At 46.7% G+C, this 27,034-nt stretch overlaps 1 long non-coding RNA gene across 1 annotated transcript in view; it reads right to left on the bottom strand.

Annotated features, from left to right (window-relative positions):
- Positions 1 to 1,329: 1,329 nt before the first annotated feature.
- The window catches only part of LOC103784546 (uncharacterized), a 244,680-nt gene continuing 218,975 nt past the window's right edge, over positions 1,330 to 27,034 (bottom strand). Inside the window, exons 7-8 of the long non-coding RNA XR_008624372.2 lie at positions 8,503 to 8,689; positions 1,330 to 4,288 (exon numbers count right to left, since the gene is read on the bottom strand). This is a non-coding gene — a long non-coding RNA (uncharacterized LOC103784546). The remainder of the gene's footprint in view (positions 4,289 to 8,502; positions 8,690 to 27,034) is intronic.

Genomic DNA, 27,034 nt, shown 5'->3' with positions numbered 1-27,034 from the left:
TCCCAGAACTTTGGGAGGCCGAGGCAGGTGGATCACCTGAGGTCGGGAGCTTGAGACCAGCCTAACCAACATGGAGAAGCCCCGTCTCTACTAAAAATACAAAAGTAGCCAGGCATGGTGGCACATGCCTGTAATCCCAGCTACTTGGGAGGCTGAGGCAGGAGAATCACTTGAACCCAGGAGGCGGAGGTTGTGATGAGCCGAGATCATGCCATTGTACTCCAGCTTGGGCAAAAAGAGCAAAAAAAAAAAGAGAGAAATCAAGAACACAGAGGTAGGATCTGCACCACCAGCCTTGTGCGGGGACCACTCACTTCATCAATACCCCTCTCCATCCCTAACCATCACCAATGCCACTAGGGATCCCCAGGGACCAGGCCCGACCAGCCCTGTCCCTTTGTGTGTGGGGAAGGTATGTGGGAGGAATGCAAAGAACTCCACACCGACCTTGAACTCCTCTTCCCACCACCATGAGGTCTATAAATGTCTCCCTGCACCAGGAAGAGAGACATCTGGCTAGCAGAAGAGGGAATAGGGAGAAAACGCTGAGTATTTTGCTGAAAGGAGGCTTGCTTGAACATGCAGAAATGGAGAAACCTATAGTGGGCAAGTTAAAGATTTCTTTTCTTTCTTTTTGTTTTGTTTTGTTTTGTTTGTTTCTTTTTGTTTTGTTTCTTTTCTTTCTGTTTTGTTTTTGTCGTTCATTCATTTATTGCCTGTCAATAGCAGGAAGTATCTCATTAGATCTAGATGAGAAGAGTACAAGAAAAATTAAGAAAGACGCAGGTTTTACTCATCTTGTGTGAGTCGTAGTGTGTGATTTTCAACTCCACCACATACATGTCTGCACAAGCTTGTCTGGCCAGCTTTGTACTTTCAATTCCACTTGTGAGACTTTTCTTTGAGACTCGCTGTGTGCTTTGCTTTGGCCAGGAGTTGAGAATCATAAAATCACCAAATTCTGTATTATCTATTGTAGCAAAATAAATTACTCCAAAACATATCTTCTAAAAACAATATACTTGTTTTATCTCATAGTCTTTCTGTGGGCCAGGCATTGGTTAAACAGAGTAGTTCCAGCTCAGGGTCTGTCTTGAGATTGCAGTTGAGATGACAGCCAAGGGTGCAGTTATCTGAAGGCTCGACTGGGGCTGGAGGCTCTGAATCCAAGACAGGCCTGCCAGGTTGTTCTTCCTGTTGACAGAAGGCCCCTGTTTCTCACCACATGGATCTCTCCACACAACTGCTTGAATGTCCTCACGGCATGGCAGGTGTCTTCCTCCAGAATAAGTCATCTGAAAGAGCAAGGCAGAAGCCTCAGTGTCTTTTATGACAACCTAGCATTGAAAGCCACACCTAAGGGCCAGTTGTGGTGGTTCACACCTTTAGTCCCAGCACTTTGGGAGGCTGAGGCAGGCAGATCACCTGAGGTCAGGTGTTTCAAACCAGCCTGGTCAGCATGGGGAAACCCCATCTCTACTAAAAATACAAAAATTGGCCAGGATTACTACTACTCACATCTGTAGTAATCCCAGCACTTTGGGAGGCCAAGGTGGGTGGATCACCTGAGGTCAGGAGTCCTAGACCAGCCTGGCCAACATGGTGAAACCCCACCTCTACTAAAAATACAAAAATTAGCTGGGCGTGGTGGCACTTGCCTGTAATCACAGCTACTCAGAAGGCTGCGTAGGAGAATTGCTTGAACCCGGGAGGTGGAGGTTGCAGTGAGCTAAGATTGTGTCACCGCACTCCAGCCTGGGTGGCAAGAGTGAAACTCCTTCTCAAAAAAAAAAAAAATACAAAAATTAGCTGGGCATGGTGGTGCACACCTATAGTCCCAACTATTCGGGAGGCTGAGGCAGGAGAATCACTTGACCCCAGGATGTGGAGGTTGCAGTGAGCTGAGATTGTGCCACTGTACTCCAGCCTGGGTGACAGAGTGAGACTCTGTCTCAAAAAAAAAAAAAAAAAAAAAGCCACACCTCCCCATGTGGTCCAGGCTCTCCAAAAGCTTATGGTATTGCAGGGTAGATGTAAAGTCCCTAGCGCAAAACAAGATGTCTGAGGTCCAAACAAAGTGATGTGGGCTTTCTGAGGACAGAGTGAGCTACCCCAGTCAGGCAGCCAGGAAGGCTTCTGAGAGTGGGCAGAAGAGCCCCTGCCCCCCATCCTGCCCTCAGTGGCTCTTCCCTGGAGAAGGAGACTTGGTACCTGTAAACTGGTCAGATGGGGAAGTCTTTGGAGGCCTGGCCAAGTGAGGGGGCTGGTTTCTGTCTGCTGGGTGACAGGGGAGTGTGGCGTGGCTACAGAGAGGCTGCTAGGGAGCTCCCAGAGGGAAGGCAAGGTAGGGTCCCGGAGGGACTTAGAAGTGAGGCAGGAAGGGAGAGACAGGGCTCAGAGAGGGAGAGGGAAGGCAAGAAATCGAGGGCTGGACCAGTCTTCTACTTGGTTAGCATGCCATTTTTCTGGGCTGTCATCCCTGACCACAGATTCATTCATTCATTCATTCATGTATGCCTGTCAGGTGCTGGGGTTACAGAGACAAAGGCCAGGTCCCTGTCCTCAGAGGTCACAGTTGAGTAAGGGATGATACCCAGTACAGGGGTGACATCTGTGAAGTGTGATGGGTGCATGGGGAGCATACATTGCTGGGAGAGGGCTGGGCTGGTTAGAAGGTAAGGCCTGGGCTGCTTCTTGCAGAGGTATGACAGGCACGAGGTATCCCTGGTATGAGGTACCAGCAGGCACAGGTGGGAGAGTGCTGAGAGATGGAGCTGGGAGGGCCAGAAGAGGCGTGGCTCTGCTAGTTGGGTGGGGTGGTTTGGATTTCTTCCAGAAGACAACAGAGAGATTATGCAGGAATTTAAGCAGTGGTGTGGAGGGATCAGCTCCATGGTTTAGAAAGATTAGCTGGGCAGTAGAGAGAAGGTTCTAGAAAGGGTGAGTCCAGGAGGAGAGAGCAGTAACCCAGGCTATGCATGCAAAAAGTAGGGATAGGAAGAGGTGAGAAAGTTCCAGAAGTCTTTGGAAGGCCTGGCAGCCTCCAGTCATGCCTACAGGCTGAACCCAGCCCAGCTCATCTCAGATAAAGCATCTAATTCAAGTCCTACACAGAGCCCAGGCCTCTGCTCTGAAAAATCTCTTGACCCCAGCAGTCCAGCTCGGGCCGGGCCCAGCGAATCCCAACCCCAATCTGCCGTCCTCATCCCAGAGGAATGCTCAGCCTACTGGACCTTGGCCTTTCTCTGGGGGACGGTGAGGCCTGTGAAGGGGGAAGCCCTGGGGCGGAACTGGCAGTCGTGGGGAGGCCCCCCAGGACGCTGTGGCCACGGGGGCGGCTGGAGGAGAGGAGGCAGGGGGCTGGGGGAGTGAGCCAGTAGGGAGCCGGGCAGCACACTGGCCACCTGAGAGGTGTGATGGGGGAGGACAACAGGCGGTGATTCCTGGGGTGGGAGTTACCCCCTCCCCCAATTCTCAAACCCCCGACAGGAGTGAGCTGCGCTGCCCACTCCCCGCAGCAGGTGGCGCCGTCTTGCTGGGATTGGACTTGCGGGCCTGGCTGGGAAGCGCTCTGTAGAGAGGGACGCGACTGGAGCGGCTGGGGGGCAGCCGTCCTGCGCCTGGGACCCTCACGGGGCCTCCCTGCTCCAGTCACTCCCGCCCGCCTGCCAGCCTGTCCCCAGCTCTCCTGCGTCTCCACTCTGTCCCTGTTGCCCTTCCTGTCTTCCTCCAGCCCTCCATTCCTGCTTTCGGCTGGGGTCCCGGACGGGGTCTGGTGAGCTGGTTCACTCCGAAGCATCCGCACCGGCTAAGGGAACTCTCAGCCCAGCCCAGCGGGCGTTTGGCCATGGCTTGGCACCGTGGGGGGCCTCTCTAAGCAGCCCCGACTCCCAGGGTTTGCCTACATTCTGTGCCCTCAGGAGGTGCTCAGTGCCCCGAGCTGGGGCTTGGGGAGGAGGGGTTCCTAGGAACATATATATGAGAAAGTGTCTCACTCTGTCACCCAGGCTGGAGTGTAGTGGCGCGATCACGGCTCACTGCAGCCTTCACCTCCCAGGCCCAAGCGATTCTCCTACTCTGTCTCTACAAAAAATACGAAATTACAAAACATACAAAAAAAAAGAAAACAAAACTCACAAAAATTAGCCGGCCGTAGTGGCGCATGCCCGTAGTCCCAGCTACTCCGGAGGCTGAGGTGGGAGGATGACTTGCGCCCAGGAGGTGGAGGTTGCAGTGAGCCGAGATTTCCCCATTGCACTCCAGCCTGGGTGATGGAGTGAGACCTTGTCTCAAAAAAAAAAAAAAAAAAGCTGTAACCCAGGCTGTGCATGCAGAGAAGTAGGGACAGGAAGAGGTGAACAAGTTCCAGAAGTCTTTGGAAGGCCTGGCAGGAAAAGAAAAAAAAGGAAGGAAGGAAGGGAAGAAAGGAAAAGAGGAACGGAAAGGAGGAAAGGAAGGAAGGAAAGAAAGAAACGGGGTCTTACCATGTTGCCCAGGCTGGTCTTGAACTCCTAGGCTCAAACGATCCTCTTGCCTCAGACTCCCAAAGTGTTAGCATTACAGGCATAAGCCATGAGCCCAGCTCCTAGGAATCTTTGCTATGGCAAGGGGGCTTACTAATGAATGACAAAATAAATTACAACAGCTCTTGGGGAACATGCCTAGCACCTCTCAATCTCCCATCTTGCGTCAAGAGGGAAAACTGAGGGGCCCAGGGGACTCCCACTGGGCCTCCCGGCCCTGCTGGTTCCCCTTCTCTCCCCACTTCTTTCTTGTTCTTGGGGCTGGGTTCCACACTTGTCACAAAGGAGGGGAGTGTACCCCTTGCCAGTGGACAGATCTGTGTGGGCTGGTGATGGCAGAGCTGGCCTAGGTAGGGCACTGAGTTGGGGGTGGCTGGTGGGGGTAGTGGGGCATGGAAACAGGATGTCCACCGCAGGCCCCTCTCTGAAGGAGCTGGTGAGGGCTGGAGGGCTCAGGAGGGAAACTTCCATAGTTTCTAGGGTAGAGTCTTAGGGGCAGAGGGAAGGAAAGGGTCTGGCTGGTGTGAGTGGTGGCTGATCCAGAGAGGCTGTCGCCCAGCCCAGGACCTGTGGCTCCCAGCCTGCCCTTCTCCCCAGGTCCTGCACTCCCTAAGGACAGCTGCCATCATTTGTAGACTCTAAACTGGTGTCATTGCTTTGATAAGAATGAGGATATTTATGAGACAACAGAGCAGAATATTTTAGAGAAGGGCTGTCTGGTAGCACAGAGGTGTCTGTTCCCCTGGGACACCTGAACTCCGATACTACCTGCCCCCAAGTTGTCACTCATTTCCTCCCCTCAGCTGGGGTGGGTGGGAGGTTGTGTGGGTCCCTACATCTCAGTTCGATTTCAGCCTGAAATAAAAAGCCAACTTGTCACCCTTAGTCTTCCTAGGGATGGGATGCCTTCCCTGGAAAGAGCTTCTGGTTCTGCTTGAACTTTTAGGTGGTCAGTGTAGCATAGATGGTAGTGAGTTTATGTTGACTGTGAACTTTTGTTTCAAAGCACACCTGGGCAGAGACAGGTGGGTTGATGCCGAGAAGGCTGAGAGGGAGGAAGTGTGAGCCAAGGGAAGAGATGAACGTGTGTCTGAGAAGGGGGGACCAGGGCAGCCAGGCAAGAAGAGGCCGTCACTGGCAGCCGCTCTGTCACTGCTGGGGAAAGAATGCCCAGGGCGCTCTGGCAGTGAGTGTGGGGTTGCCACAGGGAGGAAGGGCTGGGAGGCTGTGGGGAATGCACTTAAGGCTGGATCAGGAGGCAGTCAGAAACGTCCAAAACCTGGGGGCATGCTGGTGTGGGGGAGTGGTGGGCGGGGAGAGGAAGGGATGATGATGAGTTCTCAGACATCTTGGGCAGCCAGTTGGAGGGAAGCTGGGCTGGCAAGGCTGACTTTGGGAACTGCTTTGTATCTGGAATTTTCTGACCAGTGTAGAAGTTGTCTCCTGAGTTGCTGTTCTGTAAGAATGTATTATATAACTTCTTGCCTAATTTGTGGCTGAGGGTGGCATTGCTGATAAACCTACTAACATGGCCCCTTGAGCATGATAGGGGTAGGGAGTTGAGGCTCCCAGCCCACAAGGAGCTTCTCATGCAGCTGGGGAGGCAGCGCAAGTGCTCAATGAGATGCGAAGCTGCAGAGAAGCGTCCATGTGGGAGGTGCCAAGAGGATGGGATCAGGGCGGGCTCAAGGTGGACTTCTTGGAGGAGGAAGGAGATTCTCAGATGGAGAAAAAGGACAGGTTTCCAAGATTATGAGAACACTGTAAGCAAAGGCACCAAGAAGGAGTGGAAAGTTTGGGGGATGGGGAGAGATGGAAGGACACTAAGAGCTTAGCATACAGAAGACACTCAAAGTAAGGAAGGAAGGGTAGGAGAGTGGGAAGAAGGAAGAGGGAGCTGAGAGTTGCTCTCAAAGGGATGGGGGCAGGTCTCTGTTGTGACCACCCCCCATGAGCCAAGTTACAAAAGCCCTCTAGCTTGAGGAGCCCCACAGTGGACCCTCAGCTCACCAGCCACTGTCTTAGGCTTACTCACAAACATGAAGCTGGGGCTAAGAAACAGGCATGTGACTGCCTGCCCACCCTTGTTTGTCCTCCTCTAGGGCCTAGTGTCACCAGTGCCTTGCTGGGTAGCAGCTGCTCCAGTTCCCTGATGGAGATGGGGCTGTTTGTCACTCTGGGGTGACTGAGGGGCCAGTAACCCTCCACCAAGATGGCAGCACAGCCAGACAGGAGGGCTTTTGTCTCATCTTGATCCTCCTGGGAGGTCTGGCCATGGCCCGAGTTTGCTCAGTGTTAATTATTGACCAGGTACCCAGGGACAGGGCCCCGCTGTCCAGCTGGATGGAGGGCACATGGGTCTGGGGCCTGGGCCTTCCAGGGCATCAGGTGGGGCTCACCTGGGTCCAGGGGAGTGGAGGGTGCCGGCCTTGAGTAAGGATCAAGGAGCCCCAAATGCCTCCCCCACTGCTCCCCAAATCCAGGATCAAATGTGGTAGAAAGTGCCCAGGCCAGGGTGGCTGGAGATTCTGCATGGAGAACATCCTCATTCTTACCCTCAGAAGGACAGGGAGGAGGGGGAGAAACACCTTTACCCCAAAAAGGAAGGAGATGGAGGACAGAGAGAAGACCCCAGAATGAAGGTGTGAGGGTCCCTGAGCTGTGTGGAGCTGCATGCTTAGACACGGAGTCCCCACCCAGAGCAGCACATGGCCACAGACACCCTCCTCAGGCCCTCTGATGGAAAATGCCAGCCCAAGAGGGTGTTAGGAGAGCTGATTCATTCTAGGCCAGAGGGAAGAGGGATGAGAGATACCCCAGTCCTGGCAGGACCATGACCACCTCTGGTTTCTGGCCCTGTGTGAATATGGTCTTGTCCACCCCAGCAGGGAGGCCTCAGCCAAGAGCAAGGAGGAAGGTCCTCAAAGGGCTGTGTATCAAGAGGCAGGAGGAGACGAGAGAGAGTGAGTGATGCTGTTTACAGTAGGACCAGCTCTAGTGCTTGTTATATGCGTACGTGATCTTGTTTGATCATCCTAAACAGTGATGAGAGCAGGGTGCTATTACTATGGCCATTTCATAAACGAGGAAACTGAGGCATAAATCGGGCCACTTGTCCAAGTCCTGGAGCTGGGAAACAGCAGAGCAGGGGCAGTCTGATTCCTGACCTGAGTCCGGTATAACTCTGTTATCTGCAGGGAGCAGGGCAGAGGGGCAATGCAGGAAGGGGAAGGGGCTCCATGCAGCTGCGGGTTGCAGAGAAGAGGCCCAGCGAGACCAGGCCTCTGGCTCAGGGCATGCCTTTGAGGTGGAGGCGGGGTGGTAATCTGGCTTCTTCTCAATAGGGAAGGAGAATGTGTGTGCTGGCCTCTGGGTGTCAGGCAAGAGTGTCCCAGGCTGGCTTGCTCCCACAGCCCCCACCTCCTCTTCCCCTGGGGCTTTACCTGTGAGAAGTCAATATTGATGTTTTATGACCCAGGATAAACACACATTTTTTTTCCTCCCATGGAGGGTTTATCTGGTCTAGAGGGTTAATCAGTGACCACTTGGAGGTGGGGGAAGCCTCTGAGAAGAAAGCAGCTATTCAATTCCAGCCCTTTACCCAGCCTCTCCCCTTCCCTCCTCCCCACTACCACCTCCCCTCCCACCCTCTAGTGGGGACTGACCTGGCCCTGCAAGTGGGTGGGGGCAGGACATTTGGGAATCTGAGGCTGGAGTCCATGTGGGTGTGTTCGGGGGACTGTTAAGTAGGATGCATCCAAGGAGAGTGTCCCTAGAGCTGTGTTTGCCCTGAGCACGGTGTTGGCAGGGCAGGTGGGCCCTGCATGTGGCTGTCATGGGACCAGCCTGGTAAGGAGTGGGAAAGAGAAAATAAGTCTCGTGTCACAGAGCACTCAGAGATGACACAAGATAATGCGGGTTGCTCCTCTTGAGAACAGGGGCACTGGAGCACAGTGTGGGTTCCGACCCTGCCTCTTACCTGCTGTATGGCCTTGGACAGGTGGCTTCACATCTCTGGGCCTCAGGTGCCTCCTATCTCCTCTAGGGTGGTTTTGAGAATCAAATGAGATCCTGTACTTGCAGAGGAGAGAACGCAAATGGACTGTCGCCTCCTCTGCCTTCCTTGGGAAGAGCATCGTTCATCTCAGGGCTTGTTAGCCTTCTGCCTACAGAAACACAGTGATAGGTCAAGGGTTTAGAAAACTGAGGGCTCCTGAATATGTACGGCTGAGATGAAGCAAGAACTGAACAGTTCTGCGTAATAAAGCGAAAGGAATGCTGATGCTGTGAGGGCCGCTCAGGAACGTGGTCAAGGCACAAGAAATGGATGAGAACAGAGAGATACCTGGCATCAGGAGAGAGAGGGAGGCTTAGAGAATGTGGTGTGGGGCAGAGTAAGGACTGGCCAAGAAGCACTGCCAGTAAGAGATTCCCTGTGCTGGGGAGTGACCAACACGTTTTGAAGATGTGATATGTGTTCTTGAAGTTGTTTTTGACCTTGTGCTATAATCACCCTCCATTCCTCCCGAACTTGACCAAACGTTGGCCACACACAAGAGCCTTGGGTATGTGGTTCACTGGAAGGGATGAGAGAGAGATGGGCATCAGCTTAGAGAGAGGCGGTTCAGAGAGCAGATAGCAGGCACAGGCTGAGAGCCACAACAAGGAGCAAAGTGACCTTGGAGAGCCCATTGAATTGAAATGCTCACCCCAAAGAACCCTCAGGGATTTTGGAAAATGGAAGGTGATTCCACAAAACCGGAGAAGTTGAAGACATGAAGGCTAGAGGCAACTTAGTTAAATAGATAAAGGGTGCTTTAGACACAAGTTGCACTATAAATGCCCATTATGATGGAATTGAGTCATAGTCTGAGAAAATGGAACTTGAACATATGTGGTCACTTACGCTTCTGGGCACTTGGCTGGGCCTGTAAAGATGGTAAGATGTGGTCCTTGCCCCTCAAAGAGTTCTTTCAAGAGGAGACAGACTGTAGCAGGCATGACTGATTATCTCCCTACACCCCTGTTTCTCATTTGCTAGAATCCCCATGTTTTTAGCTGGGCACATGGCAGCCCAGAATAAGGACTACATTTCATGGTCTCCTTTGCAACTAAGAGTAGCCCTATGACCATGCTTTAACCAGAGGGAGGTTGTCTTAGTCTGTTCCAGTTGCTATAACAAAACACCTAAGTCTGGGTAATTTATAAACAATAGAAATGTAATTTCTTACAGTTCTGGAGGCCAGGAAGTCCCACTGGCAGATGCAGTATCTGGTAAGGGCTGCTCTTGGTAAGGGCTGCTCTCTGCTTTTTTTTTTTTTTTTTTTGAGATAGAGTCTTGCTTTGTTGCCCAGGCTGGAGTGCAGTGGTGCGATCTTGGCTCACTGCAACCTCACCTCCCAGGTTCAAGTGATTCTCCTGCCTCAGCCTCCCAAGTAGCTGGATTACAGGCACCCACCATTATGCCTGGCTAATTTTTGTATTTTTAGTAGAGACGGGGTTTCTCCATGTTTGCCAGGCTGGTCTTGAACTCCTGACCTCAGATGATCTGCCTGCCTTGGCCTCCCAGAGTTCTAGGATTACAGGCGTGAGCCACTGCGCCCAGCCGCTTTCTGCTCTTAAGATGGCACCTTCTTGCTGTGTCCTCAGACAGTGTAAGGGCAAAAGAAAGGGACTAGGGTGCTCCCTTCAACCTCTTTTATAAGGTCACTGTATTAGTCCATTTGTGTTGCTATAAAGGAATACCTGAGGCTGTGTAATTTATGAAGAAAAGAGGTTTATTTGGCTCACAGTTCTGCAGGCTGTACAGGCATGGCACCAGCATCTGTTCAACTTCTGGCGAAGCCTCAGATAGCTTACAGTCAGAAAGCTTATAGGAAGGAAAAGGGGGAGCCAGTGTGTCCCATGAAAAGACAGGGAGCAAGAGAGAGAGAGGAGGACGTGCTAGGCTTCTTTACACAATGAGCTCTCACCCCGTCTGTACTAAAAAAATACAAAAAATTAGCCGGGCACCGTGGCGGGCACCTGTAGTCCCAGCTACTCAGGTAGGCTGAGGCAGGAGAATGGCGTGAACCCAGGAGGCGGAGCTTGCAGTGAGCCGAGATCGCACTACTGCACTCCAGCCTGGGTGACAGAGCGAGACTCCGTCTCAACAACAACAACAACAACAACAACAAAAACCAATCAGCTCTCACATGAACTTAACAGAGTAAGAACTTACTCATTAGCATAGGGAGGATATCAAGCCATTCATGAGGGATCTGCCCCCATGACTCAAACACCTTTTATTAGGCCCACCCCAACACTGGAGGTCTCATTTCAACATGAGATTTGGAGGAAACAAAATATCCAAACCATGTCAGTCACTAATCCCATTCATGAAGGCTCTGCCCTTATGACTTAATCACCTCCCAAAGGCTTCACTTTTAATACAATCACACTGGCAATTAAGTTTCAACACATTAATTTTGGGGGACACATTTGGACCATATCAGAGGTGAACAGAAGGAACGTATACAACTTCTAAATTGCACATTGCCCTGCATCTTCCGCCCTTCCTGTTCACTGGAATGGGAATTTGGGGGTCAATCATGTTGGACCCTGTGGCTGAGGAGAACATTCTGGATGGTGGAGGTTCAAGACAAAAGCAGCTCAGAGCCCTGATGACTTTGTACAGCAGAACCATCACACCAGCTCAGCTCTCTCATGGCAGAGAAATAAAATTCTCTCTTGTTTAAGCTGCTCTCATGTGTGGTCTTCTAGTTATAGCTGCCAAAATCTATTCCATAACTAATCCAGTATATTTGAAAGGAGAGTACTGTCATAAAAGAGTCTCATAGACATGACACTGGCTTCTTAGTGCACAGGAAAAATAAAATTCTAAGGCCCCTCAACCAGCTGAATAGACCCCCTCCTTTCAGCCAAGGGCATTCCAAAGCTCACCTGAAAAACTAGTTCAGGCCAGGAGGGGAAGGAGAAGCCAGATGTGTCTCATTAACCTCCTCTCTTTTGGAATTACTGCTAGGACAGACTCTTCAAGTTTGATAAGAAACATTTACAATCTATTCTCTCTGAAGCCTGTGGTGAAGCTGTGGGGAGGCTTCACCTGCACGGTAAAACCTTGATTTCCACAACCCCTTATTGAAACCCAGACATTCCTTTCTATTGATAATAACTCTTTCAACCAATTATCAATCAGAAAATCTTTAAATCTACCTATGACCTAGAAGCCCCTCCACCTCAAATTGACCCGCCTTTCCAGACCAAACCAATGTACACATTACAGATATCGATGGATGTCTCATGTCTCTCTAAAATATGTAAAAGCGAGCTGTGCCCCGACCACCTTGGGTACATATTGTCAGGAACTCCTGAGGCTGTGTCATGGGTGCATGCTTAACTTTGGCAAAATAAGCCTTTTAAATGGATTGAGACCTGTCTCAGATATTTTTGGTTTACAAAAGTCAGGTGGAGAAGACATCAATATTGCCGACTGGCAAGTGGGTGACCCTCATTGTGCTCTGGCAAAAGACTCAGGAAAACTGTCATCTGTGGTTCTTTGGCAGGGAGACCACATGATCTCTGAGCCTGTAACTCTAGGACAACTTGAGAATCAGTGAGTATCGACGACTTGCTGCTTTCAGCAAATTCCTGGAAAAGAGGGGTGAATGCAGTGGGGTTAAACCTGGCCAGTCTGCAAGAAGAGAGGGAAGGGAATATAGTTTGGCCAAGAGAACCCACTGCCTGCTGCCTGTCATCTAAGTTGACTGGGAGTCTCGGAATTTGGAGCTTTGAAGAGTTAGAAGACCCAAGCGCCTTCTAGATCCCAAATGGAAGCAGCGACCTAAGTTGGTGCTGCGGAGACAGCCGTAGTGGGAGGTAAGATGATGGCCCTGAGCCATTCTCAGGCTTTACCAGTTAAGAATTCTCTACCAGACAATGGGAGTAAGCCGGCAGCCAAGATCAGATTAAGGGTGTTCCCTTTCCACCCAAGCCTATTGTCTCAGATGGCCTGAAGATAACAGCCATTCAGCTGAGAGAGGGGTCTGGGGAGAGCACAGATGCCAGTAAAAATAGAACCAGAGTTTTCAGGCTGGCAAACTCTGTCAAGACAAGACCTTTGGCGGGAGTTACCTGCACATGGAACTGACTAGAAGCAAATAGTTTGGAAGCCTGAAAGAAGTATGTTCTCCAATGCCCACTTCAGATGTAGGATGATAACCTAATGAGATCCCCCCCAGAGGGCAAAACCAGGGGCCAAAGAAAACACTGGACAAGGGAGTGACTTCCAGAAAATGGAAGAGCAAAGAGTCTTTATAATTTCTAACTGGCATTATTTGGTAATTGCTATAGACTGGGGCCATCTGTGCAGTTCCCATTGTTTGATTTTCCGAAAGAGATGTTTTTTAATTGTGGTATGTGGTTCCTGTTCCATCATTCCATCCCACGATATTCCATCATTATGTGTTAGGGGAGGGTGGGGGCAGATGACGTGTCTTTCAGTGTTCTGGTCTCCAGGCCACAGGTAGCCACATCCGGGCCTGACTGAGGTGTGGGGCACAGGACAGTGTGGGACTTGAGATGGTTTTCCTCCAAAGGTAGCGTTTGTCTTTTGTATGTGAAAATAAAAGTGATACCTGGGTGGCTAAATTGGTGAACTGTGGCAGAGACTGATAATGTACCCCAAGATTCACTTTTCCCTTGCCTCTCATAATAGTCCAGCACCTGACTTTTAGTGAAACGCAGGGACCCCTGGATAAAATGCATTCTCCTGTCTCCTTTGCAGTCGTATGTGGCTATAACTAAGTTCTAGCCAATGGGATGTGAATCAAGTGCTGGTACAAGTCTAGATCATGCCATAAAAAGGCAGAAGACACTGTCTCCTTCCCCTGTCCTGATGGCTGGAAGGTGGACTGTTGGAGAGGCACGCTTGACTGTGGAAGGAGCTTGGATCTCAACAACATTGCAGAGCTGAACAAGCATGCCAGTTAGGACTTGGATGCGAGAGAGAAATGAACTTGGTTAAACCACTGGTATTTGGGGATTTTCTTGTTATAGCAGCGGAGCATTAAACCTAATGTAATTGCACCTTAATTACTACAATACAATGGAATAAGTGCACTAGTATGGGCATGTGCAAGGCGTCATGGGAGTGCAGTGAAAATGGTGATTAATTAACTCTGGGAGAAATCTGGGAAGCCTTCCAACAGGGGGTGATATTTGAAATTAGTCTTGAAGGGTAGGAGAATTTCCCAGATGCACAAGTAATGTGAAAGGGGAGCAGTTACTTGACAGTTGGGCAGTTTGAGCAAAAGCTTGAAGTGATGTAAGCACCTGGTGAAAGGTCCAGAGTCATAAGGAGGGGGACAGGGTCCTGGGAGACAGGACCGTGAGGGAGATGGGGTGGTTGTGAGGGAGCTTGAATGTCCTGTTACAGAGTTTAGACTTTATCATTTGGAACCACTCAGGGGCTTGATGAGGAAGGAACGCAATCTGATTTTTTTCTTTTTTTGAGATGGAGTCTCACTCTGTCCCCCAGGCTGGAGTGAGTTCCCCAATCATAGCTCACTGCAGCCTCTACCTCCTGGCCTCAAGCGATCCTCCTACTTTAGCCTCTCAAGTAGCTGGGGCTATAGGCATACACCACCATACCCAGCTAATTTTTAAAAATGTTCGTAGAGACAGGGCTCGCTATGTTGCCCAGGCTGCTCTTGAACTCCTGGTCTCAAGTGATCCTCCCACCTTGGCCTCCCAAAGTGCTGGGATTACAGGTATGAGCCACACCACTTGGTCTGATTTCTTTAAAAAAGGTAGGTCTGGGCCGGGCATGGTGGCTCATGCCTGTAATCCCAGCACTTTGGGAGGCCGAGGCAGGTGGATCATGAGGTCAGGAGATCGAGACCATCTGGGCTAATGTGGTGAAACCCCGTCTCTACTAAAAACACAAAAAATTAGCCAGGCGTGGTGGCGGGTGCCTATAGTCCCAGCTACTTGAGAGGCTGAGGCAGGAGAATGGCATGAACCCAGGAGGCAGAGCTTGCAGTGAGCCAAGATCGCACCACTGCACTCCAGACTGGGAGAGAGAGCAAGACTGTGTCTCAAAAAAAAAAAAAAAAAAGGTAGGTCTGGCAACAGTGTGTGAGATGGATTTGAGAAGAGGAGGCCCAGGGCAGACGGAGGGAACTATGTAAATATCACATAAGCCAATTCTTATTTTCCCAGAGAAACAATATATTAATAAAGGATTATGTTCCTGGCCATGGAACTGATATACAAAATTTTATAGAACTGACCACAAAATCAAACTCAGGCAGCTATCAAGGGTACACCCATAATCTGTACATCACAAAATTTTCTAACTAGTATATGAATAATTAAGCAGGGCCACACAGTAATGAAATATTAAAATGCATGATGTAATACAATATCCTTAGTCTCATATTTCTGCCTTACAAAAGCAATCAGTTATTTCTTAACAGCTTTATTGAGGTATAATTGACTTATGATAAACTGCACATATTTCAAGTGTACCTAATGTGATAAGTTTTGACATATTTATACACCCTTGAAACCATCACCACAATCAAGTAAATGAATTTTTCATCACCCTAAAAGTTTCCTCCTATGCAATCCTTCCTTCTACCTCTTTCCCATTCCCCCCATCCCCAGGAAATCACTGATCTGCTTTTTGTCACTATAGTTTGAATTTTTAAGAGTTTTATATAAATGGACTCAAACAGCACGTATTCTTTTTTGCCTAGCTTCTTTCTTTCAGCATTATTATTTTGAGAATCATCCCTGTTGCAGTATGTATCAATACTTCATTCTTTACAATGCTGAGTAATATTCCATTGTATAGATATAACACAGTTTGTTTATCCATTCATCTGTTAATGGACATTTTGGTCGTTTCCAGTTTTAGGCTATTACAAATAAAGCTGGTATGAGCATTGATGAATAAGTCTTTGTATGGACACTTTTATTGCTCTGGACAAATACCTAGGAGTGGAATGGCTGGATTGCACAATATGTGTATGTTTAACATTTTTTTTTTTTTTTTGAGATGGAGTTTCACTCTTGCTGCCCAGGCTGGAGTACAATGGCATGATCTTGGCTCACCGCAACCTCCTCCCGGATTCAAGCAATTCTCCTGACTCAGCCTCCTGAGTAGCTGGATTACAGGCATGTGCCACCACGCCCGGCTAATTTTGTATTTTTAGTAGAGATGGGGTTTCTCCATGTTCGTCAGGCCGGTCTTGAACTCCCAACCTCAGGTGATCTGCCTGGCTCAGCCTCCCAGAGTACTGGGATTACAGGTGTGAGCCACCGCACCAGGCCACAGTATGCGTATGTTTAACTTTTTAAGAAATTGTCCAAATGTTTTCCTAAGTGTTTGGTGGTTGTACCATTTAAGTTCTCATTAGCTGTGTATGAAAATTCCAGTTCCTCCACATCCCTGCCAACACTTGGTATAGTCAGTCTTTTTTATTTTAGCTATTCTAATAGTTAGTGGAATGAGAGGTCTTGTATCCATTTTTTTAGGCTGCTTTCTTATTAAATTAAAAAAAATTTTTAGAGACAGGGTCTCTGTCACCTATGCTGGAATGCAGTGGCAAGATCATGGCCCACTGCAGTCTCAAACTCCTGGGCTGAAGCGATCCCCCTGCCTTAGCCTTCCTAGTAGCTAGGGCTACCAGCATGCACCACCACACTCAGCTAATTTTAAAAAAATCTTTGTAGAGAAGGGGTCTTGGTATGTTGCCCAAGTTGGTCTTGACCTCCTGGATTTAAGTAATCCTCCCATCTCAGCCTCCCAATTAGCTGGGACTACAGGTGCATACCACTATGCCCAGCTAATTTTTAATTTACTTTTTAATTTTTTGTAGAGATGGGGTCTTGCTATGTTGCCCAGGCTGGTCTCAAACTTCTGGCTTCAAAGGATCATCCTGCCTTGGCCTCAGAAATTTCTGGGATTACAGGTGTGAGCTACTGCACCTGGCATTATTAAGTTTTTTTGTTTGTCTGTTTGTTTGTTTGTTTTGAGACGGAGTTTTGCTCTTGTTGCCCTGGCAGGAGTGCAGTGGCATGATCTTGGCTCACTGCAGCCTCTTCCTCCCGGTTTCAAGTGATTCTCGTGCTTCAGCCTCCCAGGTAGCTGGGATTACAGGCATGTGCCACCATGTCTGGCTAATTTTGTATTTTTAGTACAGATGGGGTTTCACTGTGTTGGACAACCTACCAATTTGTTTCATTATGGATCATGCTTTTGGTGTTATATCTAAGAAATTTTTGCCTACTCCATGGTCAAAAAGGCTTTCTTCTAGATGTTTCACAGTTTTAGACTTTACATTTAGGTCTAGAGTCCACTTGAAGTTATATTTTACGTATGGTGCAAAGTATAGTTTACTTTTCTGCTTATGGATATGTTCCAGTACCATTTGTTGAAAAAGACTATCATTTTTGTTTTGTTTTGTTTTTCGAGGCAGTGTCTTGCTTTGTCACTCAGGCTGGAGGCTGGAGTGCAGTAGCACAAACATGGCTCACTGCAGCCTTGACCTCCCAGGCTCAAGTGATCCACCTCAGCCTTCCAAGTAGCTGGGACTATAGGCATGTACCAGCACACCCGGCTAATTTTTGTATTTTTGTGGACACTGGGTTTCACCATGTTACCCAGGCTGGTCTTGAACTCCTGAGCTCAAGCAGTCCTCCTGCCTCAGCCTCCCCAAGTGCTGGGATTACAGGTGTGAGCCACTGCAACTGGCCAAGACTATCCTTTCTTGTACTGCATTGCCTTTATGCCTTTGTTAGAAATCACTTGTCCACTTAAATATGGGTCTATTTCTGGACTTTCAATTCTGTTCCATTGATCTGTTTGTCTGTCTTTATACCAATATCACACTGTCTTGATTACTGCACTTTATAATAAGTGTTAAAAACAGATGGTGTTTGTCTTTCAACTTTATGCTTCTTCAAAAGTTGTTGTGATTATTCATTTCTTTGCACTTCCATATGAGTTTTAGAATTAGTTTCTCAATTTATATATATATATTTTAAACTATTTTATATACAGAAAACACAAAGAAGGAATTAAAAATTATAATAATATTGCCACTTAGAGATAATTCCTGGTAATATTTTGGGTGTATACATTGTTAATTGTTCTATGCTTTGAAATATTTGCGGGGAGGAGCCAAGATGGCCGAATAGGAACAGCTCTGGTCTACAGCTCCCAGCGTGAGCGATGCAGAAGACGATGATTTCTGTATTTCCATCTGAGGTACTGGGTTCATCTCACTAGGGAGTGCCAGACAGTGGGCGCAGGTCAGTCGGTGCGCGCACCGTGCGTGAGCCGAAGCAGGGCAAGGCATTGCCTCACTTGGGAAGTGCAAGGGGTCAGGGAGTTCCCTTTCCGAGTCAAAGAAAGGGGTGATGGACGGCACCTGGAAAATTGGGTCACTCCCACCAAAATACTGCGCTTTTCCGACAGGCTTAAAAAAAGGTGCACCATGAGATTATATCCCGCACCTGGCTCGGAGGGTCCTACACCCACGGAGTCTCGCTGGTTGCTAGCACAGCAGTCTGAGATCAAACTGCAAGGCAGCAGCGAGGCTGGGGGAGGGGCGCCTGCCATTGCCCAGGCTTGATTAGGTAAAGCAGCCGGGAAGCTCGAACTGGGTGGAGCCCACCACAGCTCAAGGAGGCCTGCCTGCCTCTGTAGGCTCCACCTCTGGGGGCAGGGCACAGACAAACAAAAAGACAGCAGTAACCTCTGCAGACTTAAATGTCCCTGTCTGACAGCTTTGAAGAGAGCAGTGGTTCTCCCAGCATGCAGCTGGAGATCTGAGAACAGGCAGACTGCCTCCTCAAGTGGGTCCCTGACCCCTGACCCCTGAGCAGCCTAACTGGGAGGCACCCTCCAGCAGGGGCAGACTGACACCTCACACAGCAGGGTATTCCAACAGACCTGCAGCTGAGGGTCCTGTCTGTTAGAAGGAAAACTAACAAACAGAAAGGACATCCACACCAAAAACCCATCTGTACATCACCATCATCAAAGACCAAAAGTAGATAAAACCACAAAGATGGGGAAAAAACAGAACAGAAAAACTGGAAACTCTAAAATGCAGAGCACCTCTCCTCCTCCAAGGGAACGCAGTTCCTCACCAGCAACAGAACAAAGCTGGATGGAGAATGACTTTGATGAGCTGAGAGAAGAAGGCTTCAGACGATCAAATTACTCTGAGCTATGGGAGGACATTCAAACCAAAGGCAAAGAAGTTGAAAACTTTGAAAACAATTTAGAAGAATGTATAACTACAATAACCAATAGAGAGAAGTGCTTAAAGGAGCTGATGGAGCTGAAAACCAAGGCTCGAGAACTACGTGAAGAATGCAGAAGCTTCAGGAGCCGATGTGATCAATTGGAAGAAAGGGTATCAGCGATGGAAGATGAAATGAATGAAATGAAGCGAGAAGGGAAGTTTAGAGAAAAAAGAATAAAAAGAAACGAGCAAAGCCTCCAAGAAATATGGGACTATGTGAAAAGACCAAATCTACGTCTGATTGGTGTACCTGAAAGTGATGGGGAGAATGGAACCAAGTTGGAAAACACTCTGCAGGATATTATCCAGGAGAACTTCCCCAATCTAGCAAGGCAGGCCAACGTTCAGATTCAGGAAATACAGAGAACGCCACAAAGATACTCCTCGAGAAGAGCAACTCCAAGACACATAATTGTCAGATTCACCAAATTTGAAAAGAAGGAAAAAATGTTAAGGGCAGCCAGAGAGAAAGGTCGGGTTACCCTCAAAGGGAAGCCCATCAGACTAACAGCGGATCTCTCAGCAGAAACCCTACAAGCCAGAAGAGAGTGGGAGCCAATATTCAACATTCTTAAAGAAAAGAATTTTCGGGGGAGGAGCCAAGATGGCCGAATAGGAACAGCTCTGGTCTACAGCTCCCAGCCTGAGCGACGCAGAAGATGGGTGATTTCTGCATTTCCATCTGAGGTACCGGGTTCATCTCACTAGGGAGTGCCAGACAGTGGGCGCAGGACAGTGGGTGCACGCACTGTGCGTGAGCCGAAGCAGGGCGAGGCATTGCCTCACTCAGGAAGCGCAAGGGGTCAGGGAGTTCCCTTTCCGAGTCAAAGAAAGGGGTGATGGACGCACCTGGAAAATTGGGTCACTCCCACCCGAATATTGCGCTTTTCGGACCGGCTTAAAAAACGGCGCACCACGAGATTATATCCCGCACCTGGCTCAGAGGGTCCTACGCCCACAGAGTCTCACTGATTGCTAGCACAGCAGTCTGAGATCAAACTGCAAGGCAGCAGCCAGGCTGGGGGAGGGGCGCCCGCCATTGCCCAGGCTTGATTAGGTAAACAAAGCAGCCGGGAAGCTCGAACTGGGTGGAGCCCACCACAGCTCAAGGAGGCCTGCCTGCCTCTGTAGGCTCCACCTCTGGGGGCAGGGCACAGACAAACAAAAAGACAGCAGTAACCTCTGCAGACTTAAATGTCCCTGTCTGACAGCTTTGAAGAGAGCAGTGGCTCTCCCAGTACGCAGCTGGAGATCTGAGAACGGGCAGACTGCCTCCTCAAGTGGGTCCCTGACCCCGGACCCCCGAGCAGCCTAACTGGGAGGCACCCTCCAGCAGGGGCACACTGACACCTCACACTGCAGGTGTCCTGTTGGAGGGTACTCCAACGGACCTGCAGCTGAGGGTCCTGTCTGTTAGAAGGAAAACTAACAAACAGAAAGGACATCCACACCAAAAACCCATCTGTACATCACCATCATCAAAGACCAAAAGTAGATAAAACCACAAAGATGGGGAAAAAACAGAACAGAAAAACTGGAAACTCTAAAAATCAGAGCGCCTCTCCTCCTCCAAAGGAACGCAGCTCCTCACCAGCAACAGAACAAAGCTGGATGGAGAATGACTTTGATGAGCTGAGAGAAGAAGGCTTCAGATGATCAAACTACTCTGAGCTATGGGAGGACATTCAAACCAAAGGCAAAGAAGTTGAAAACTTTGAAAAAAATTTAGAAGAATGTATAACTACAATAACCAATAGAGAGAAGTGCTTAAAGGAGCTGATGGAGCTGAAAACCAAGGCTCGAGAACTACATGAAGAATGCAGAAGCTTCAGGAGCCGATGTGATCAACTGGAAGAAAGCGTATCAGCAATGGAAGATGAAATGAATGAAAAGAAGCGAGAAGGAAAGTTTAGAGAAAACAGAATAGAAACAAACGAGCAAAGCCTCCAACAAATATGGGACTATGTGAAAAGACCAAATCTACATCTGATTGGTGTACCTGAAAGTGATGGGGAGAATGGAACCAAGTTGGAAAACACTCTGCAGGATATTATCCAGGAGAATTTCCCCAATCTAGCAAGGCAGGCCAACGTTCAGATTCAGGAAATACAGAGAACGCCACAAAGATACTCCTCGAGAAGAGCAACTCCAAGACACATAATTGTCAGATTCACCAAATTTGAAAAGAAGGAAAAAATGTTAAGGGCAGCCAGAGAGAAAGTTCGGGTTACCCTCAAAGTGAAGCCCATCAGACTAACAGTGGATCTCTTGGCAAAAACCCTACAAGCCAGAAGAGAGTGGGAGCCAATATTCAACATTCTTAAAGAAAAGAATTTTCAACCCAGAATTTCATATCCAGCCAAACTAAGCTTCATAAGTGAAGGAGAAATAAAATACTTTACAGACAAGCAAATGGTGAGAGATTTTGTCACCACCAGGCCTGCCCTAAAAGAGCTCCTGAAGGAAGCACTAAACATGGAAAGGAACAACCGGTACCAGCCACTGCAAAATCATGCCAAAATGTAAAGACCATCAAAGACTAGGAAGAAACTGCATCAACTAACGAGCAAAATAACCAGCTAACATCATAATGACAGGATCAAATTCACACATAACACTATTAACTTTAAATGTAAATGGACTAAATGCTCCAATTAAAAGACACAGACTGGCAAATTGGATAAAGAGTCAAGACCCATCAGTGTGCTGTATTCAGGAAACCCATCTCAGGTGCAGAGACACACATAGGCTCAAAATAAAAGGATGGAGGAAGATCTATCAAGTCAATGGAAAACAAAAAAAGGCAGGGGTTGCAATCCTAGTCTCTGATAAAACAGACTTTAAACCAACAAAGATCAAAAGAGACAAAGAAGGCCATTACATAATGGTAAAGGGATCAATTCAACAAGACGAGCTAACTATCCTAAATATATATGCACCCAATACAGGAGCACCCAGATTCATAAAGCAAGTCCTGAGTGACCTACAAAGAGACTTAGACTCCCACACATTAATAATGGGAGACTTTAACACCCCACTGTTAACATTAGACAGATCAACGAGACAGAAAGTCAACAAGGATACCCAGGAATTGAACTCACTTCTCACCAAGTGGACCTAATGGACATCTACAGAACTCTCTGCCCCAAATCAACAGAATATACATTTTTTTCAGCACCACACCACACCTATTCCAAAATTGACCACATACTTGGAAGTAAAGCTCTCCTCAGCAAATGTAAAAGAACAGAAATTATAACAAACTATCTCTCAGACCACAGTGCAATCAAACTAGAACTCAGGATTAAGAATCTCACTCAAAACCGCTCAACTACATGGAAACTGAACAACCTGCTCCTGAATGATTACTGGGTACATAACGAAATGAAGGCAGAAATAAAGATGTTCTTTGAAACCAACAAGAACAAAGACACAACATACCAGAATCTCTGGGACCCATTCAAAGCAGTGTGTAGAGGGAAATTTATAGCACTAAATGCCCACAAGAGAAAGCAGGAAAGATCCAAAATTGACACCCTAACATCACAATGAAAAGAACTAGAAAAGCAAGAGCAAACACATTCAAAAGCTAGCAGAAGGCAAGAAATAACTAAAATCAGAGCAGAACTGAAGGAAATACAGACACAAAAAACCCTTCAAAAAATTAATGAATCCAGGAGCTGGTTTTTTGAAAGGATCAACAAAATTGATAGACCACTAGCAAGACTAATAAAGAAAAAAAGATAGAAGAATCTAATAGACGCAATAAAAAATGATAAAGGGGATATCACCACCGATCCCACAGAAATACAAACTACCATCAGAGAATACTACAAACACCTCTACGCAAATAAACTAGAAAATCTAGAAGAAATGGATAAATTCCTTGACACATACACTCTCCCAAGACTAAACCAGGAAGAAGTTGAATCTCTGAATAGACCAATAACAGGATCTGAAATTGTGGGAATAATCAATAGCTTACCAACCAAAAAGAGTCCAGGACCAGATGGATTCACAGCCGAATTCTACCAGAGGTACAAGGAGGAACTGGTACCATTCCTTCTGAAACTATTCCAATCAATAGAAAAAGAGGGAATCCTCCCTAACTGATTTTATGAGGCCAGCATCATTCTGATACCAAAGCCTGGCAGAGACACAACCAAAAAAGAGAATTTTAGACCAATATCCTTGATGAACATTGATGCAAAAATCCTCAATAAAATGCTGGCAAACCGAATCCAGCAGCACATCAAAAAGCTTATCCACCATGATCAAGTGGGCTTCATCCCTGGGATGCAAGGCTGGTTCAATATACGCAAATCAATAAATGTAATCCAGCATATAAGCAGAGCCAAAGACAAAAACCACATGATTATCTCAATAGATGCAGAAAAGGCCTTTGACAAAATTCAACAACCCTTCATGCTAAAAACTCTCAATAAATTAGGTATTGATGGGATGTATTTCAAAATAATAAGAGCTATCTATGACAAACCCACAGCCAATATCATACTGAATGGGCAAAAACTGGAAGCATTCCCTTTGAAAACTGGCACAAGACAGGGATGCCCTCTCTCACCACTCCTATTCAACATAGTGTGGGAAGTTCTGGCCAGGGCAATTAGGCAGGAGAAGGAAATAAAGGGTATTCAATTAGGAAAAGAGGAAGTCAAATTGTCCCTGTTTGCAGATGACATGATTGTGTATCTAGAAAACCCCATTGTCTCAGCCCAAAATCTCCTTAAGCTCATAAGCAACTTCAGCAAAGTCTCAGGATACAAAATCAATGTGCAAAAATCACAAGCATTCCTATACACCAACAACAGACAAACAGAGAGCCAAATCATGAGTGAACTCCCATTCACAATTGCTTCAAAGAGAATAAAATACCTAGGAATCCAACTTACAAGGGATGTGAAGGACCTCTTCAAGGAGAACTACAAACCACTGCTCAAGGAAATAAAAGAGGATACAAACAAATGGAAGAACATTCCATGCTCATGGGTAGGAAGAATCAATATTGTGAAAATGGCCATACTGCCCAAGGTAATTTACAGATTCAATGCCATCCCCATCAAGCTACCAATGCCTTTCTTCACAGAATTGGAAAAAACTACTTTAAAGTTCACATGGAACCAAAAAAGAGCCCGCATCACCAAGTCAATCCTAAGCCAAAAGAACAAAGCTGGAGGCATCACACTACCTGACTGCAAACTATACTACAAGGCTACAGTAACCAAAACAGCATGGTACTGGTACCAAAACAGAGATATAGATCAATGGAACAGAACAGAGCCCTCAGAAATAACGCCACTCTTATCTACAACTATCTGATCTTTGACAAACCTGAGAAAAACAAGCAATGGGGAAAGGATTCCCTATTTAATAAATGGTGCTGGGAAAACTGGCTAGCCATATGTAGAAAGCTGAAACTGGATCCCTTCCTTACACCTTATACAAAAATCAATTCAAGATGGATTAAAGACTTAAACGTAAGACCTAAAACCATAAAAACCCTAGAAGAAAACCTAGGCATTACCATTCAGGACATAGGCATGGGCAAGGACTTCATGTCTAAAACACCAAAAGCAATGGCAACAAAAGCCAAATTGACAAATGGGATCTAATTAAACTAAAGAGCTTCTGCACAGCAAAAGAAACTACCATCAGAGTGACCAGGCAACCTACAAAATGGGAGAAAATTTTCGCAACCTGCTCATCTGACAAAGGGCTAATATCTAGAATCTACAATGAACTCAAACAAATTTACAAGAAAAAAACAAACAACCCCATCAAAAAGTGGGCAAAGGACATGAACAGACACTTCTCAAAAGAAGACATTTATGCAGCCAAAAAACACATGAAAAAATGCTCATCATCACTGGCCATCAGAGAAATGCAAATCAAAACCACAATGAGATACCATCTCACACCAGTTAGAATGGCAATCATTAAAAAGTCAGGAAACAACAGGTGCTGGAGAGGATGTGGAGAAATAGGAACACTTTTACACTGTTGGTGGGAATGTAAACTAGTTCAACCATTGTGGAAGTCAGTGTGGCAATTCCTCAGGGATCTAGAACTGGAAATACCATTTGACCCAGCCATCCCATTACTGGGTATATACCCAAAGGACTATAAATCATGCTGCTATAAAGACACATGCACACGTATGTTTATTGCGGCACTATTCACAATAGCAAAGACTTGGAACCAACCCAAATGTCCAACAATGATAGACTGGATTAAGAAAATGTGGCACATATACACCATGGAATACTATGCAGCCATAAAAAATGATGAGTTCATGTCCTTTGTAGGGACATGGATGAAATTGGAAACCATCATTCTCAGTAAACTATCGCAAGAACAAAAAACCAACCACCACATATTCTCACTCATAGGTGGGAATTGAACAATGAGAACACATGGACACGGGAAGGGGAATATCACACTGGGGACTGTTGTGGGGTGGGGGGAGGGGGGAGGGATAGCATTGGGAGATATACCTAATGCTAGATGACAAGTTAGTGGGTGCAGTGCACCAGCATGGCACATGTATACATATGTAACTAACCTGCACAATGTGCACATGTACCCTAAAACTTAAAGTATAATAAAAAATAAAAATAAAAAAAGAAATATTTGCTTTATTAAATGTTTATGTAGTACTTATGATGTGCTAAGCATTGTTTATTCCATCAGGTTTACTGAAATATAATTTACATACAATAAAATTCACCCCTATCAAGTGTACAGCTTAGTGAGTTTTGGCAAATATGTATAGGTATGTAACCACCATCACGATCAAAATACAAAATAGATTCATCTCTCCAAGAAGTCCACTCATTCCCTTTTACAGTTATTCCCCTCTTCCTACCCCCAGGAATCTCTGGTCTGATTTCCATCCCTATACTTTTGCCTTTTTCCAGAATGACACATATGTGGAATCACAGTATGTAATCTTTTCGTGTCTGGCTTCTTTCACTTGACATTGCTTTTGAGATTCACCCACATTGTGTATATGAGTACTTTGTTCCCTTTTAGTGTTAAGCAGTATTCCATTGTATGGACATACCACAGTATGTTTATCCATTCACCGGTTGATGGACATTTGGGTTGTTTCCAGTTTGGGGCAATTGTGAATAAAGCTGCTATAAACATTTGTGTGTATTTGTGTGTACATGTGTTTTCATTTCTCTTCCCTAAATATCAAGAAGTAGGATTGCTGAATTATTTGATATGTGGATATTTAACTTTATAAGAAACAAAGTGTTTTCCTAGGTGCTGTACCATTCTATATTTCCACCAGCAATGAATGAAAGTTCCAGTTGCTCTGAGTCTTCCTCAGCACTTGGTATTGTCTGTTTTTTTAATTGTAGCCATTCTGGTTGGTGTGTAATGTTGTTGCCTTGTGGTTTTCATTTGTGTTTCCCTAATAACTAATGAGGTTAAATATCTTTTATGTATTTTTTAAAATCTGTGTATCTTTTTTGGTGAAATGTCTGTTCAAATTTTGGGGCTATATTTTAATTAGGTATCTTCTTTCTGTTGAGGTGTAGGAGTTCATTCATATATATATATGTACTTATGTATGTGTGTACATATATATATATTTTGTAGAGTACTATTTTAAGTGCTTTACAAATATTAATCTTCTTAAAACCCCTATGAAGTAAGCACTGTTATTTTCCTTATTTTACAGAAGGAGAAACTGCAGTAGAAGAAGGTTGAGTAACTAGCCCATCACTCAGCTAGAACTGGCCACCAGCGTGGATCCCAGATAGCCCTCCTCCAGAGTTGCCCATGCTATTAGCCGTGACGCCATGCTGGCTGTCCACACGCATGCCTTTTTCCTGCCTTAATCTTGCAATGATTCATAAGGTGAGGGAGCACCCACACTGGGGTGGCAGCATATAGATGTCTTCTGTTGGAGAGATTTTCAAGGAAACTTGTTTTTTTGTTGTTGTTTTTGTTTTGTTTTGTTTTGTTTTTGAGACGGAGTCTTGCTCTGTCACCCAGGCTGGATTACAGTGGCGCAATCTGGGCTCACTATAGCCTCCGCCTCCCGGGTTCAAGCGATTCTCGTGCCTCAGTCTTCTGAGTAGCTGGGATAATAGGCGCCTGCCACCATGCCCAGCAACTTTTTGTATTTTTGCTAGAGACGGGGTTTCACTGTGTTAGCCA

This window comes from Pan paniscus, chromosome 12 (assembly GCF_029289425.2).
Source record: "Pan paniscus chromosome 12, NHGRI_mPanPan1-v2.0_pri, whole genome shotgun sequence".
In the NCBI taxonomy this organism is placed as follows: Eukaryota; Metazoa; Chordata; class Mammalia; order Primates; family Hominidae; genus Pan; species Pan paniscus.
Note: the sequence above shows the minus strand (reverse complement) of the source record. Positions and strands in the feature narration are given on the sequence as shown.